A 17,618-nucleotide genomic window follows, 5' to 3' on the forward strand; every position below is an offset into this window, starting at 1 on the left:
CCAAATTTGTGGGCAGAGATTAACCCATGGGGTTGGAGATGGTCAGTTCTTTGGTATGAACCACTAGAAGAGAAAGGGTTAGAAAAAGCTGGCTCTTGGGCTGCAGAGAGAAGCAGTTGACTTCAGTAGCTATCATAACAGTCTCCTCAAGACTCCTATCCAATCAGTCAATCAACAGACATTTATTAGAAGCCTCCTAAATGACAGTCACTGTGTTAGACACTGGGAATACAAATGCAAAAGGCAAACAGTCTTTGCCCCCAAGGAGCTTATATTCTTCCTACCTAACCACCATTTAGACTCATTCCTCACAGTTTTTTGCACCCCTTGAAGAAACTGAATTTAGGAGCTGAACTGAGTGGCCTTTCTCATAAAACCTTGTCTCCTGCTTTCACACCCACACCCATGTTGGAAAAAAGTCTCTTGAAAAAAACAACTGGTTAACAATCAATTTAAGGAGAAGATAGGTAAAAGACCACCTCTGACTCACATTGGCTTTGTGACCCTGGGCAAGTCACTTAACCTCTCCATACAGCTCTCTGAGACAATTTTGTTTTTATTTTGCATATACTTATGTGTATACATTGTCTCCCTTATCCTAAAGGAAGCTTCTTGAGGATTTTGTTGCTGTTTAGTAGTTTTTCAGTTGTATCTGATCTTTGTGACCCCTTTTGGGGTTTTCTTGGCAAAGATACTGGAGCGATTTGCCATTTCCTTCTCCAGCTCATTTTACTGATGAGAAAACTGGTGCAAACTCAGGCAAATAAGTGACTTGCTTAGGGTCATACACCTAGTAAATGTCTGAGACCAGATTTAAACTCAGGAAGATGAGACTTCCTGAGTCCAGGCCTGGCACTCTATCTACTGTGCCACCTAGCTGCCCCTGTCCTTGAGGGTAGGGACACTTTGGTCTTTATATTTTCAGTGCAATACCTGGCACATAGAAAGTACTTAATTGTTAATTGATTGGTTGGTGTTTCTTCTTTGACTTATGGCAAGACCTATCTGCCACAGTGAACTGAATTTTCTAACTTTAATAGGAGGTGTAGCTCTTTTTGCGGCAGCAAATAATTGGAAATTGAGGGGATGCCCATCAATTGAGAAATGGCTGAACAAGCTGTGGTATATGACTGTGATGAAACACTGTTGTGCAATAAGAAATGGTGAGCAGGATGCTTTCAGAAAAATCTGGGAAGACTTATATGAACTAATGCAAAGTGAAGTGAGCAGAACCAGGAGAACATTGTATATGATAATGGCAATATTGTATGATGATCAACTGTAAATGACTTCACTATTCTTAGCAATATGTGACCAAAGACAATTCTGAAGGACTTACAGTGAAAAATGCTACCCACCTCTAGAGAAAGAATTGATGGAGTCTGGATGCAGATGGAAGCCTACTTTTTAAAAAAACTTTATTTTTCTTAGGGGTTTTTGGGGGCTGGGGGGAGTCCTGTGTTTTCTTCTACAATATGGCTAATATGGAAATATGTTTTGTTTGACTGCATATGCATAATCTATGCCAAATTACTTGCCTTCTCAAGGAAGGGGGAAGGAAAGGAGGGAGAGAATTTGGAATTCAAAGTTTTAAAAGATATATGTTAAAATTGTTTTAAATGTAATTAAGAAAAAATAAAATAAGAAAAAAAATTTTAAAAGAAGAGCTACATTTACATAAAGTATTATTTTTAAAATGGCTTTTATTGAGCCTCTTCTGGTGGGTTTCAGTCTCTAAGTGATCACCTCTCTTGTATACCCATAGTGGCAAATCTGTGCATATCATAACATAACATAACATAACATAACATAACATAACATAACATAACATAACATAACATCATAACATAACATAACACTTAACTCTGGGAGACTCTAAAAAGTATTAGATAAAGTACAACATGGTCTCCTGGGTAAGTCTAGAAAATAATTTGAGACAGTCAAAAGTTTGAATTCTTGGTGATCACAGACACTGAAACTCCTTGGCCATATTTTACTTCCACCAATATGCTATTTGGGGGCCTGGTCCTTGGGTTTTGAATAGTGAAATTGGTTCATGCTGGCAAGAAGTTTTGGAGTTCATTCTGGGGAAGCTGATCTGTTTGGCATCAGCTAAGGTTTTTGAGAGGAAAATGTTTAAGAAGTTACCTTTGTATTGCAACATATATTTGTTGAGCCACCTTCTATCAAAACAAATCAACAAATATCCACAGTGATCATTGTGTCATTCATTCACACAATGAGCAGATGTTGAATGCCTACTATTCTGAGAGATAGCTATTAGGGCAAATAGATCGCTTCTGTTGCTTATGAACATGTCTAGGTCTCCTTCCATCTTTTTTTTTTTAATAAGCCAATTTTCTTTGACTGTCATTTGCTCAATCTATCATCCTACCATATGGTTTTCCTTTCCTTCACAGCCAAAATAGAGTTTTCTACACTTGTTGCTACCCACTTCTCAGTGCCTTGAATTCTGACTTCCAGCCCCATCACTAGACTGAGACTGCTCCCTCCAAGATTATCTCTTAAATGCTAAATCTGATAGCCTTTTCTCAGTCCTTTTCCTTCTTGACCAGCTTTTGACTTTATAGACTAAGCCTTCTTCCTCCATCCTCTTTTCCCTTGGCTTCCGTGTTAATGCTTTCTCTTGGTGGTCCTCCTACCAGTACTGACCAATCCTTCTTAGGATCATTGTCTTCCTCCCCCCTTCGAAGTGAGGACATCCCCAAAGACTCTTTCTTGGCCAGTTTCTTTTTTCTCTCTACACTCTCTCCCTTGGTGATGTCAGCTTCTGTGGACTCAATTATGACCTCTGAGTGGACATCTCTTCTGTCTAAACCCCAGTTCCGTATTGCCAGCTGTCTGCTGGACATCTCCAAGTGGCTATCCCACAGACATTGCAAACTCAACATCTGCAAAACAAATAAAATTCCTTCTCCCCACATTCCATCTTTCAAACTTCCCCTTTTCTATAGACAGCACCACCATTCTTGGAGTCATCCTTGATTTGTTCCTCTCTCTTAATCCCATATCTAATCAGTTCCTAATTTTGTTGATTTTACTTTCATATCTTTTTCTCCATCTGCACAACCCATATCCTCTTGTCAGTCAGTCCTTTACTACCTTTCACCTGGACTATTGCATGGCCTGATTGGTATTCCTGCTTTCAATCTCTCTCCTTTCCATTTTCCACACAAATGATCCCTTACTTAATACACTTCAGTTGTTTCCTATTGCCTTTTGAATAAAATTACAAATTCTGTAGACTGTCCTTTAAAGTCCTGATTCCCATGGACTTCTCCAGACCCCTAATTTATATAACAACAACAATAACAACAATGTTAGTTAGAATTGTGTGCCAGGCACTGTGCTAAGCACTTCACAAATATCATATCTACTGATTCTCACTAGAACCCTAGGGGCCGATGCTATTATTATCCCCTTTTTTACAGTTAAGGAAACTGAGGTGGATAGAGATTAAATGAGTTTTCTAGGAGTTTTCTGAGGCAGGATTTTCACTCTTTCCACCAGACCACCTAGGTCCCATGCTATCTGTCTCAGTTAAACTATCCTGCTAACTCTTCCTCCTACATGAGATTCTATCCCCTGTCAGCACACCTTTGTACACATGGTTCCCCCATACCTTAGAATCTCTAGTTTGCTTCAAAGCATCTCTCAGGTGCCACTTCCTTCATAAGTCCTGTCCAGATCAGAGGGATCATAATACAATATGGGAAATGCTGGATTTCAGTCAGAGGACCTGACTTGAGTTCCTCATCATTTTGCTTATCTCTGTGACCCTGACACTTACTTGCTCTGGGCCTCAGTTTATTCACATGTAAATATAAGGGGGTTGGACTAAGATAATTCCTAAATTCCCATTCAGTTCCTAATCTATGATCTTTTTATTCCATAACTCTTTTTATTGACCTCTTTCCCTTTTGAAGCTACAAAAGTCCTCAAGCTGAAAGACTTTGGGGACAGCCTGTATATACCTGTGTATATGTTGTATTTTCCCTTCTACTGCAGTAGAATATAAGCTCCTAAAAGACAAATACTGTTTTATATTTTTCTTTATATGGCCAGTGCCTTGCGCATAATAGGCCTTTAACTTGTTGACTCTAATTGAGTTAAATATAAATATGACACACTATCTTCAAATAGTTTGCTATCTTATGGGGGGGGGCACATAGAGTAATAAATATGCAAAGCTGAATGTGCTAAGTGCCATTAGGGGGCTACAAATAAGGCTAAATGGTGTGCAATGGAGCTCAAATTCTGGCAAGACCATCCCAACCAGAAAGGTTTCAACTCTGGGCCCAGCAATTGGACTCTGTGCCGATTGCTCAAGGACCAGACTAATTAAATAATAATATTATTATTGCTTTTTGGTGAGGCAGGGTTAAGTGACTTGCCCAAGGTCACACAGCTATAGTAGGTGTTAAATGTCTGAGGCTGATTTGAACTGAGCTCCTCCTGACTCCAAGGCCAGAGCTTTGTCCACTGTACCACCTAGCTGCCCCCCAGACTAATTAAATTCTGAAGTGTTTATCCCCCAAAAGTTGGTCAGCAGGTGGTAAAATTTGTGGGGCATGGCAAATCCTGAAATTGTCTACTACGACATGTGAGGAGCAGGAGTAGCTGAATCAGTGCTGTCGAGGGAGTTGTCCATGCTGATGAAATCGTGAATATCGTGAAGTTTTGAAGAATCATTCAATCAGCACATATTTATGAAGCAGACACTGTGCTAGGCACTGGGGATGCAAATGCAAAGAATGAAACAATCCCTACTTGGAATGAGCTTAGAGTATAGAAAGCAATATGACATAGGAATCAGGGAAAGGAGAGGTAATGTGGACTTTAGACACAAGGAAAGTTTTGAGAATAGAAGAGGAAAGAAATGTCAAAGCCAGTTGATCCCTGAGCATGCTCAGTTCTGCTGGCCAGTTTCAATCCTACTTGCTGTAGGAAAGGAAGGATGAGAAAAAGTCGGGGTAGGGGTTGCAGATGTTGGTTAACCTAAGTACTGAACCTCAAAAAAGCTGATTAGCACTGGAAGAGCAGGGACCCCAAAGAAGAGAGGAAATGGTTTCAAGAGCAAGAATCAAAGTTTTCTAAGGTCAGGAAGCTATTTTCACACTGAGATGCTCCATTTATCTCCCAATTCCTCCTACTTGCCTGTTTTTTTTTTTTTTTTACAACTTTCAGTTCTGACCTGGGAATGTGTTGTCACAGTTGCATTCTAGGCAAAGTGTAAGCTATCAGGTCTCTCTTCTGCCTGCTCACTCTTGTTTGTTCTGCTAGGAGACCCTGACTGGGCATCCTGATGCTAATAGGCGTTGTGTAACTTCACCTGTGGCTCACTCCCCCCCCCATTTTCCCTCACCCCACTCTCTTTGAGGCAGTCAGGTGGCACAGTGGATGGAGCGCTGGGCATGGATTTGGGAAGACATAAGTTCAAATGTAGCCTCCGATACTTACTTGCTGTGTGATCCTTGTTAAGTCACTTCATGTCTGTTAGCCTCAGGTTCCTCAGCTGTAAAATGGGGATCTATCTCCCAGGGCTGTTGCTAGAATCAAATGAGATAATAATTGTAAAGTGTTTGGCACATGGTAGGTACTATATAAATGTTAGCTATTATTATTATTTCTTCAACTGTAAAATGTGGATGATAACAGCACCTGCCTCAAAAGGCTCTTGTAAAGACCAAATGAAATCCTATTTGTAAAGTGCTTAGTACCGTGTCTGGCGCATAGCAGGTGTTATGTTATGCTTATTCCCTTCCCTTTCCCCCACCCCCAACTGTTCAGTGTTACTTCAGGATGGAAAGGAGTTATCCTAAAGGTAGGTATTTCTGTTAGGGGACTGCAGCATAACCAGATTGGCCAAGGAGGTACAGTTACCCCTCCATGACTATAGTCTAGTCTCTGTTTTTAATTTTCTTTGCTTATATATTCTAATTGCCAGGATTAGCATCACCATGTGCTTATGTCAAAGACTTAGTCTCAGTCAGCCTTGCTAATACCAGCAGGCACTTCTCACCTTGTCCATGATATCTTCTTTTTAGTTCAATAAAATTTTAAACTTCCTTCAAGGGTCACCCTAGGACTCAGGGGTGGGGAACCTACAGACTTGAAGCCTCTAGGTCCTTGGGTGTGGCCTTTTGATGGAGTCCAAGTTTTTTGTTTGTTTGTTTGTTTTTTGGTGAGGCAATGGGGGTTAAGTGACTTGCCCAGGGTCACACAGCTAGTAAGTGTCAAGTGTCTGGTCTGAGGTCGGATTTGAATTCAGGTCCTCCTGACTCCAAGGCTAGAGCTCTATCCACTGCTCCACGTAGCTGCCCCTGAGTCCAAGTTTTACAGAACAAACCCTTTTATTAAGGGGATTTGTTCCATGAAGTTTGGATTCAGTCAGCTTGAGGACCTAGAGGTGCAGAGCTGAAACTGGATATTGTTGGATAGTAGACACTGAACTCGTGATTGGGGGTGTACATGTGTGCAGTCAAAGGGTACGCACAGGGTGGGTATGTTGGCAAAAAGTATTGGAACTGGACAGGAACAGATTGCCTGTTGTCATTTTTGGTTTCCATTGCAACAGGATTTGGAGAGGCCCGATGTCCAGGTATAGGGATAAGGCTACACCTCTCTGTTGGATAATCTGGCTAGATCCGGGGAGGTGTGTGTGTGATTTGCTGAGGGACTACCTTAGCAACCAGAATATTTGAGGTGGTCACTGCAGTAGCATGAGACAAATGAGAAGGCATGGTCATAGTGACAATTGTACTCATGGGTGCTTGTGTGTGTGTGTGTGTGTGTGTGTGTGTGTGACACAAATCCAGCTGTAGTTGCTGAGGAAATGGTGTTGGTGGCCAAAATGGGTGCCACAGTTGCTGGTGCCACTGCTGTACCACTACTGAAGATAGTCTTGTAAGCCATGGTATGAAGCTGCTGTTTTGGTGTGCCGTTAGCTGGATGTGATGGTAATGCGTTTCTGGTTGTTGTGTCCCTTGATTGTGCAGGACGCTGAATACTAATTGTGGCCACATAAGGCTGTAGGTAGGTAGCACCTCTACAATAAATATTTCCTGATTCTCCTTAATTTTTTAGGGCTCTCTCCCTCCTCAAATGATCTTGTACTTACTTCCATCAGTACATATTGCAGCCTGTATAATAGAATATAAATTCTCTGAGATCATCGTTTTTCTGTTTTTGTCTTTATATACTCAATACCTGGCACAATGCCTTATACAGAGCAGCTGCAGAATTGGATTGGATTAAACTCCCTAAAGTGAGGAACAGAATAAAGTTCTTTGAAGATCAAAGCATACTATTTTCACAGGGGTTTTTTTGGTTTTTTCCCTGTGTTTTTTCTTCTTTTTTATCCTGTTTCTTCTTTCACAATATGACTAACATGGAAATATTTTACATGATTGCACATATATAACCTCTATGAAATTGGTTGCCATCTTGAGGAGGAAGGAAGGAAGGGAAGGAGGGGAAAAAATTTGGAACTCAAAATCTTTTAAAAAATGAATGTTGAAAACCATCTTTATATGTAATTAGGAAAAAAATTCTATTAAATATTTACTGTGAAAACAAAATAAAATTCTTACCTAGGGTCTCCATTGAAGTTCTATAGAGCTCTGTGTAGAACATTGCATGAAACAAAAAACTCAATCAAAAAGACTTTGATGATGTCCTAATAACAGGGTATTCTAGATTCTAGTGACAATTCTGTGTGCATGTGTGAGCATATATCCAGGCTTCCAGAAAATGAGAAAAAAGTGAGACATTTGCAAAAACACTTTAAGATCCTCAGATGACAAACATCATTTCAAAATGGAGAATTCTCTCTTTCTGGCTTTCTGTGACAAGTCATCACCCTTGTCACTGCTATGGAACAACTCCTTTTACTCAATAATTCAATATGACAAACATTTTTTCTGTGAATCTGTCTTTGTTTCTGAGTTCTCAGAAACATCCAGGTTTGGTCCTGCCTGGCTCAGGAGCATCAAAAACCATTGCCACTATCAGATGGTTAGATTGGCCAAGCAAGAGGTTTTCAGGTCAAATTTGGCTCCATTCCCTCATCCTCACCTACCCCTGCTTTATCTCCATCCCAGATCTGTCTCCTGAGCCAAACTCAGGATCCTTTTGGTTATACACTGACGTGGGGTATGACATCCTTTACTGCTTCCCATGGAAAGCTCCCCTTTCAGTACCTTCTACGTATACATTCAAATAGTTTCCCTTCTTGTGACTTCTCTTCACCTTTTGATAGCACTGACCATCCTCTTTTTCTGATGTTCTTGGTCCTCCTCCCATGTGTCCTTTTCAGTCTTCTTCCCTCCTACCCTTTATCATTGTTGTATCTGGCTGTACGTGACCCCTTGGACTTTGGCAAAGTCTTGGTAAAGATACTAGAGTAGTTTGTCCTCCAGTGTGCCCCCATTTTTACAGATGAGGAACTGAGACAAATAGGGGTTAAGTGACTTGCTCCAGGTCACATAGCTAGCAAGTGTCCAAGACTGGATTTGAACTCAGATCTTTCTAACTCCAGACACAGTGCTCTATCCACTGTTGCCACCTAGCTGCCCTGCCTTTTATTATAGATGATTCCAAAGACTGTCCTCAGTTTTCTTCTCATTTTTCACGAAACTGTCCTGGAACAATATCACCCATTCCCATGGGTTCAATGATCATCTCTATGTAATAATAATAACTGATATTTGTATAGAACTTTAAGATTTGCAACACGCTTTACTTACATTATATAATTTATATCAACAAAATCTTGAGTTAAGTAGCACAGATACTTGAGATGTATACACCATTTTTTTTTGTTTTGCATTTTTCCTGTTTTTTAGATGGGGAAACTGAGACTAAGAGAAGTTAGGTGACTTGCCTAGAAGCATATAGCTACTAAATATTTGAGGTAGGATTTGAACACAGGTCTTCTTGATTCCAAGTCCAATACTAATCCACTATGCCAGTAATATCAAACTCAAATAGAAACTGGGTATGTAAAGATCGCTGTGGCTGCATATTGACTTAGAAAACCACATATTAGCACTATCTGTGTTCTATTGCCTTTTAATGTATTTTTAAAAAATATTCCACAATTACATTTTAATGTGGTTCTGGCTTCACTGGGGAGTATTTCAGGCTGCATGACCTGCAGGCCGCATGGCGGATACCTCCTCACTGTTGTGCTGCCTTTCACGTAGATGACTCCCAAATCCATATATCTACCCCCTAACCTCTCTCCTGGGTTCTAGTCCTATATCTCCACAGTCTGTTAGTCAATCTCTATCTGGTGATCACATTGTCATCTCAAACATAACCTGACCCAAAACCAAATTCATTACCTTCTAGCATTAACTCATCCCTGTTCCTAACTTTCCTATTTCTCTTAAGGGTACCATCAATCTTTCCAGACATTTGGGGCTACAACCTCAGCCATTTGTAAATCTTTTCTCTCCTTCAACCCCCATATCTAATCAGATGCCAAATTACTTGTTAACTGAATCTGGCACTTGAGCTCACATATCTATGTTTTTGCACAGGCTGGCCACCAACCTCACCATGTGAAATGAGCTTCATCCCCTGCTTCTGCTTTTTAGAAAATCCAACTTAACTCAAGACTCTGCTCAGAAAAATTTTCCAGTTCTTCCCATTATTAGTGTGATCTCCCTGCTCAAATTACCCAATATGTGCTCATTGGAGTATAGATTGTATCTCTACCCCCAGTAGAATGTGTAATATCCTGGTTGCCAGCAAAACCTGGGGCATTTTGCATGATACCTTTGCAGAAGGAGACCTCTAATTAGGTGAAGAAAATGATGATGAAATGCTGTCTATCTGCATAAGGGTAAGGCTGGTAGGCAAGCTGTGAGAGAAGAGAAGCATTGTGTTTCTTTGAGACCAACTCCAACTGAAGAGAGAGAAAGAAAGAGAGACAGAATACAGACAGAGACACAGACAGACAGGCGGACGGATAGACTTTGGAAGCTGTTGACATATGTGTGAAGCCAGCCCCTCCATAAGCCACTAGTTTGCACCTTGCCTTCCTAGAGACTTCAAAGAATTTCCCCTTGGTTGAGACTTCAGAGAATTTCCCCCTGGGGCCCTTTCTTGGTTGAGTGACTTTCTTATTTTGCTGTCATCTAAATAGTTCATTCACTCTTGCGTATTTTCTGTTATATTCTTATCTAAATAATGTCTCTGATTTCTGTTTTCTATTTGCTTGGATAAATGGGCTTACTTGCTGTTTGCTTTTTGTGGTGATCTTTTGTGTAACCAGCATCTGGTGGGAAGGGATCAAGCCTGAAGATATAGTCTTGGGGCAATCCTCCTCCTTAAACTAGTGCCCCAGGGAAGCAGCTTTTGTTTCATACCCATTATACCATTATCACCAATATTTAGAGGAGCAGATGGATATCAGTTCTAGTCTAGTACCCCACCCTGATACCACTGAAAAGAGAACCAAGCCCCAGGACCCTTTTCCTTTTCCCTTCTAGGCCATAGTTGCTGTCTCCCTTAGGGAGGAGTAGGCAAGATTCCAGACATAGCTATCATTGCCTCCCCTGTCACATTTAAACAACCCTTATGGACATAGCTATACATATATCTATATACGTCTATATATCTATATACATCTATATACATAATGTGTATGTGCATATATATGTGTGTGTATATATAAATATATGTGTGCATGCATAAAAGTGTGTATATGTTTCTTACTTGGGCACCCAAAGACATTACAAATATAAGCTCCCTTAAGGTAAGCAGTGTTTGGTTTTCATCTTTAAATCCCCAGAGCCAATTAAAATGCTTGTTTAGTTTAACAAAATATTTGTTATTGTTTCAGATAGTGCCCAGTCATTAGCAAAATGCTTGTTTGGCTTCAGCCAGTCATGCAATAAACATTTATTAAGCACCTACTATGTGCCAAGGCACTGTGTTAAACACCAAGGACACATAGGACATCAAAAGATAGGCCCTATTCTCAAGGCGATCCCAGTCTAATGGAGGAGGCAATGTGCATACAACTTTGTACGAACAAACTATACAGTAAGTAATATATACAAGATATATAATGGGAGATAGTCAACAGAGGGAAAAGGCTAGAATTAAGGGAGATTGGGCAGAGCTTCTTGTAGAAGGTGGGTTTTTAGCTGGGACCTGCAGGAAGCCAGAGAAGCCGGAAAGTGGAGATGAGTGGGGAGAACATTCCAGGCATAGAGGACAGCCCATAAAAATGTACAAAGTCAGATGACGGAGTGGTTTTTTGAGGAATAGGAAGAAGACTGTTGTCACTAATACATAGTGTGCAGCGTGGTGTGAGGCTAAGGCACAGCAAGTCTAGACAGGTGGAGAGAGGTAGGTTATGAAAGGCTTTGAATGTCAGGATTTTAGCAAAGTGTTTATTGCTTTTTTTCAGATAGCGCCCAGGGATTAGCAAAATGTTTATAGTTTAGTTTAGCCAAGTGTTGGTTATTTTGGACAGTGGCTTCTAAAATGCTGCTCTTGTTTAATCATGACTGACTCTTTGCGACCCGCTGGACCATATCGCACCAGTGCTGTCCATGGGGTTTTCTTGGCAAAAGATACTGGAGTGGCTCATTTTACAGATGAGGAAACTGAGGCAAAGAGGGTTAAATGACTATCCCAGGGTCACAAAGCCAGTAAATGTCTGAAGCCGGATTTGAACTCAGGTGTTCCTAACTACGAGCACAGTGTTCTATCCACTGAACCACCCAGCTGCCTCCTTCTAAAACATTTACGTATTATTGTTAGCTAATTTAGGTGTTAACTAACAAGAGGGTGCTCCCTCCTGGGAGTATTTTCATTTTAATGAGGACCTCTGGAAGACCACAGTCTCTTCCTGACCTGAGTCTTGATATAAGCCAGAAGAAGCTAAGAGGTAGAGGGGCAGAGGCATAACCTGGCAGCCAATGAAGAGACGCAGTGTCAGGAGAGAGCATGTCATGTTCTAGGACCAGCAAGAGGATCAGTTATCACTAGACTGTAGAATAGATGGAGGAGGGTGAAGTGTAAGAAGACTGGGAAGGCAGGAAGGGCCATGTTGTGAAGGCTTTCCATGACAAACAGAGGGCTTCTTCTCTAATCCTGGAGGTAACAGGATGCCACTGGAGTTTGAGGAGGGAGTAGATTTGGGAGTCATCTACTTCGAGATGACAACTGAACTCTTGACATTGAGAAGATTAAGCAAAATTGTAGAGAGAGAAGAGAACAGGTCTCAGGACAGAAACCCAGGAAATATTGCATAGCAGAAATGGGACCCTGTATAAATGACCTAGCAAAGGAGGCCCCCTCCTTTTCCATGACCTTGCTACAGTCCACCAGTCCTCCCATCCCCTCCCCTAGCCATGCAAACAACTGTATTTTTTTAAATCTCTGTTTGTAAAGGGCTTAGCAAGGTGCCTAGCATACAGGAGGCACTTAACAAATGTCTGTTTCCTTCCCCTCAGTATACAAACATGCTTAGGTCTGTCTATCCTTTAAAACAAAACAAAACAACAACCTGAGACTAACTTCTTCTATCTCTTTAAGTTATTTTTGTCTGTTAATTAGCATTTATTTAGTAAATACCTACTACATGCCAGATGGGGGTGACTACGTGGCGCAGTGGATGGAGTGCTGGGCCTGGAGACAGGAAGACTCACCTTCTTGAGTTCTAATCTGGCCTCAAACACTTACTAGCTGTGTGACCCTGAGCAAGTTACTTAATCCTGTTTGCCTCAGTTTCCTTATCTGTAAAAAATAAACTGGAGAAGGAAATGGCAAACCACTCCTGCATCTTTGCCAAGAAAATCCCAAAATGGGGTCAGGAAGAGTTGGACACAACTGAAAAACAACTGATCAACAAAAACAAATATGCCAGAATTCTGCTAAAGGCTGAGGACACACAGGCGAAAGACAGTCCCTGCTCTCAAGGAGCTTACAGCACTCAGTGCTAGGACTAGCACATAGTAGTCACTTGCCAAATTTAAGGATAGAGTCACCTAAACTTGTAGCCTTCACTTTCTCACTATCCACTCAATCGTTGACCCATGCCAAGATAGTTTACAATGATCTCTTTCCTGCTAAATCAAAAAAAACCTTCTTTAATCTCCTGGACCTCTCTTGAGCATTTTATACCACTGCTCAAACTACCTCTTTCTCTTCAAATGTGTGGCTTCATCAATGATGCACTCCTATCTTTTCTAAGGGTTTTTCTTCCTATGGCTCTAACTCAGTCTTTTCTGTCTTCATCACTGGGTTCTTGTCTTCTTCCTACCCATTAATAATGAGTATCTATTAGATTATAAACTCTGGGAAAGTCAGGACTTTGTCTTATCTAAAGTTTTGTATACAGAACAGTGTATCGCATAATGTTCTGTAATTATGGATCTCAATTTTTTGTTGCTGTGGTATTTATAGTGTTCAAAGGTTTGCAACTCCATTCATCTGCACTGACTATTCCCCGTGCCTGGAATGTTCTTCCTCCTAACCATGGCTCATAACTTCCCTGGTTTCTTTCAAAGCTCATCTCAACTCTCTCCTGCAGAACATTTCTTATTCTTCTTCCTCCCCTCCTCCTACCCACTCACTGTTATTTTCTTCCTCTGAAATTACCTTTCATTTACATTGTATATATCTGGTATGTACACAGTTATTTGCAAGTCTTCTTTCCCTATCAGACTGTGAAAATGTAGTTCCTTATCAAGGAGACAAGGAGACAGTATTTTTGTCTTTCTTTGTATCCCCAGGTCTTAGCATAGAGACTAGCAGATGATAAATGATGATTAACTGACTGATCCTTACAACAACCTGATGAGGCAGACATTATTATCATGTCCATTTTACAGATCAAGAAATCCAGACTGAGAAATTAAGTAGCTCTAGTTATGTCACCCTAGTCAGGGTTCAAATTCATGTCTTCCTGACTCTAAGCTCAGCACTTTATCCACTGAAGCCTGGAAGATTTCACTATTCACAGTCATGTGAATGCTTGTTTGAATTGGACTGGACCCAAATTCTCCTTCATGAAACCGGTAAATATCTTTGGCAAGTATACATCTTCCTGCTTATGCCTTGCTTAATGTTAATAATTAGAGAGTCACCAAATAAGGTTATTTCTATTGTTTTGTCTTTCAAAGAAGCTTATATACCTTTGACATGTATCTCGGAGACACTATTAAACACAAAAGAACATCTTAAAAGATTAAAAATTTTTTTTCAATCTGTGAAAATCCTCCTCTACCTCCTACCCCTCTCCCCACGTAAAACAAACAACAACCACCAAATCTAACACCTTTTTTGAACGTTTGCTTGTATAAACAAGCAGGACAAATTTTCTCATTGGCCGTATCCAAAAAATATGCCTCGTCTCCACTCTGAGCTCATCATCTCTCTGTCAGATAGCATGGGTAGCATGTTCCATCGCACTTCTTTGGTGTAATGGTTGATCAGAGCTCCCAAGTCTTTCAAACTTGTTTATCTTTACAATATTTTTTTTATTGTACAAATTATTCTCCTGGTTCTACTTACTTCACTCTACATCAGTTCGCATAACTCTTCCCAGGTTTCTCTGAAAGCACCCCCTTCATCATTTCTGACAGCACAATAGTATTTCATTACATTCATGTACTGTAACTTGTACAGGCATTTCCCAAGTGATAAAGGGGAAGACTCTTTAAATCAATGTTTTGTTCTACCAAATCAAATGGATTTTGAGTCAACAATAAGCACAGTGGCATCTTTTGTACATCTTGTAGTCAATTATGTGACGGCAAAGATGTGTTCTGTTACGGAATATTGACTTTTAAAAGCCTACCAGCTACCTGCCAATACGTTCTTCAAGGATGTTCCTGATAACATGTATTGATTATCCTCATAAAATGTTTTATAAAGACAGAAAAGTAAACAGATAGGTAGTTGTGTTCCTGGTTATTATTTTTTTTTTGTAACAAGATTTGAGATTATAGAAACCCCAAGCCCAACTACTTCATTCACCTTGATATTATTATGATGATGGTGGTGATCTGGGCAGCCTTTTCACACAATCAGGACTGTGTATCTAATGACAATAATAGAGCACTGAGAAATGTGGCCCTTGGTGACCTTTCACATCTCTTCCCTCAATTAAAACACCTTTATGTGTTGGTACCTCACCAAGAAGAACTTGTTCAGCTGTAGCACGGTGCCTGTGACACCACTTGTCACACCTTTGGCATTCCCCTACCTGATTCAGGTGAGGCACTTTGGAAAGGTTTACTGTTTTGGCTGTTGCAGGTATTTCAGTCATGTCCAACTCTCCATGACCCCATTTTGGGGTTCTCTTGGCAAAGTTACTGGAGTGGTTTGACATTTCCTTCTCTAGCTCATTTTACAGATGAGGAAACTGAGGCAAACGGAGTTAAATGACCTGCCCAGGGTCACACAGCTGATTTGAACTCATGAATATTAGTCTTCTTGATTCTGAGTCCAGTACTCTATTTGATACACCACTTAGCACACCTCCCTTTGGGGAGGGCCTGGGCACAAACAGAATAACAGGGCTTTAGAGAAAGGGACCAGACATAGAAACAATAAGGGCATTCAGCTCAATTTGGGGGGAAGGGTAGGCAATGGGGTTAAGTGACTTGCCCAGGGTCACACAGCTAGTAAGTGTCTAGTGTCTGAGGCCGCATTTAAACTCACATCCTCCAGACTCCAGGGCCAGTGCTTTATCCACTGCGCCAACTGGCTGCCTCCCATTCAGCTAATTTTGATCCTTACTGGTGATATTGCCTGGACAAAATCCCCCCTCCTAAAAAGAAGCTAAGGAGGATTCCTTTTAGTCCATTCATAGGGAGTACCTGTATTCCTCTGGGTGGAAGGGAGAACTGAACCAGTCATGAAGTTATTGAATAATCTCATTAATTAATTACCCCAAAGTAGAAACATAAAGGCAGATTCAACACCACCTCATATATTATTCACCTATGAATATTTACAAAATTGTCAAGCCAAGACTTTAAAATACCAGAGAAAGATATGAATAAACTTCACTTTATTTGTAATAATAACAGCTAACATTTATACTGAGCTTTATCGTTTTCCTTGTAAGGTCCCAGGTAAAGTAGATACAGTAAGGATTATTATAGGATCATACATTTTGACCTGAAAGGGATCTGGGAGGCCTTAGAGTGCAATTAACTGATTTTACAGATGAAGTAACTGAGGCACAGAGAAGTTAAATGACTATCCTAGGATCACCCAGCCAGTAAGAGTCTGAGGCAGGATTTGAACTCAGTCTTCCTGACTCTAAGTCTAACATTTACAACATCAACTGCTCATATTTTATAAGTGAAGAAGCTGAAGCCCAGGAAGCTTAAGTGACTTACCATGATCCCATAGCTATATTATCCAAAGGAAAACTCACTGCATTTGGAGGCAGGAGACCTGAGTTCAAATCCTGGTTCTGCTATTTACTACCTGTCTTGGCCAAGTTGCTTCACCTATGTGAGCACCTATAAAATGAGAGATTGAATTAGAGAGCCTCTAAGACTCTTCCCAAGTCTAAATCTCATCATTCTATAATTCACAATAGTAGGATCAGGCCATAGGAGCAGTTGGATGATAGGATAATAGACCCAGAGCTGGCAGGGACCTCAGAGGCCATCTAGTTTAGCTGTCCCTCTACCCTTTGTTGTTGTTTGTCCCCATGACATCAGGGAGGTGCTGCCATGACATGCAAGAGAGTTGGATTTAAGTGAGGGAGGGTCATGCAAAGTCACCAGCCTCATTTTCTCCTCCAGAGCCATCTGGGCCCAGTGGCAAGACATAGATCAGGAGGACCAGGGATGGTCCAGGATACAATGGAAGACCTTGGTCTTTTTAAGTTAAGGTCTTTAACAGGTCTCAGTTTGACTGAGGCAACGCCCATTCAGTGATTAAGGCTAAATAAGAAAAGAGGCAGGAAATGGCCTCTGTACTTAGTTTAAAAAACAAAACAAAACACTATCTGGGAGGGGAAGAATCCTCGAGTTTCTGGCCAAAATACCTTTTATAGATAAAGAAAGGAAACTGAAGTCCAGAAAGGTTATGATACTTGCCTAGAAACATATAGAAAATAAGTGCTGAGATTTTCCAATTGAAAGTCTAATGTTCTTTCCACTGTATCAGGCTACCTCATATATCCATTGAATTCTTTTCCCCCTCAATTAGCATTTTCCATCTTCTACCCAAGTAGTATAAAATTCAAATTGAAATGCATCCCTGCTGGCAGCATATTGACTCAGATAACCACAAATGAACATTACCTATGTTGTGCTGCATTTTTATTTATTTTGTTAAACATTTTCTGATTACATTTTATTACGGTTCACTACCATCATCACCAACAACTTTACACATAAATATTTAAAGTAGCCAACTCTTCCACACATTTGCTTGACTCTCTTTCCCTTAGAAGACCAGCAAAAAGTAAATTGGGTATCAGCATCCATTTAACTGGTACCAATTGTTACTCATCCAAGAGTAAACAGACCAGTGGCCATTTTTCAAAGCTCATTTAAGTTCTTTGGAAGAAGAATCTTCAGTGGTGGCTTATTGCCAACAGGCTC

The sequence above is a fragment of the Phascolarctos cinereus genome, unplaced genomic scaffold (genome assembly GCF_003287225.1).
Source record: "Phascolarctos cinereus isolate Bilbo 61053 unplaced genomic scaffold, phaCin_HiC Scaffold_726;HRSCAF=1367, whole genome shotgun sequence".
Classification (NCBI taxonomy): Eukaryota; Metazoa; Chordata; class Mammalia; order Diprotodontia; family Phascolarctidae; genus Phascolarctos; species Phascolarctos cinereus.